Source organism: Brassica oleracea, chromosome C4, assembly GCF_000695525.1.
Source record: "Brassica oleracea var. oleracea cultivar TO1000 chromosome C4, BOL, whole genome shotgun sequence".
Classification (NCBI taxonomy): domain Eukaryota; kingdom Viridiplantae; phylum Streptophyta; class Magnoliopsida; order Brassicales; family Brassicaceae; genus Brassica; species Brassica oleracea.
In genome coordinates, this window is record NC_027751.1 from 14,428,264 (window position 1) to 14,428,936 (window position 673).

The window sequence follows — 673 nt, forward strand, 5'->3', positions numbered from 1 at the left end:
TCCCACCATTATTAAATATCTTGAGCCAACAACATGAGATTTGTTTAAGGCCAGATATGCAGATTGTCATTTTGATGAATCTGAGTACCCAACATTATGGGGAGAGAATAACAAGCTGGGCAAAGCAATAAAATGGAATCAAACATCCCTATCATGGCAAGATCCTTGGACTCAATCATGTGATTTAGAGGTCCAGAAAATAATTCATTTGCAAAAGCTAGCTAATCAATTGTCTGATTCCTTTGCTGACCCGAAAAGAGTGACTAAGTCCTATATACCAGCTTGTAATGCACCAATAAGTATTGATGTCCATGATGGACCCAATCAAGTGGCTACAGAGTCTAAAGCATGTCTCAAACGTGGTATACCAATTGGTTCCAAAGATAAAGGACCTCGGAAATTAAAGAAAGGTGCAAAAGAAACCGAGGTCATAGATTGTCCAGACAAGGCCGAAATGGCCATGCCTAAGGTACCAACCAATGAGACTCGGGACGCCGAGCCTCATGGTACTGAAGGTGCTAATGATGAGATCTCAATTAATTATCTTATGTCTGGGACAAGATGGAACCGAAAAGATGTCGACATCGATAATATATTTGCTTATAAAGTAGCCCTTGATATGATGGACTTAAATGAGGATCATGAACCCACGTCTATACTAGAGTGCACTCAA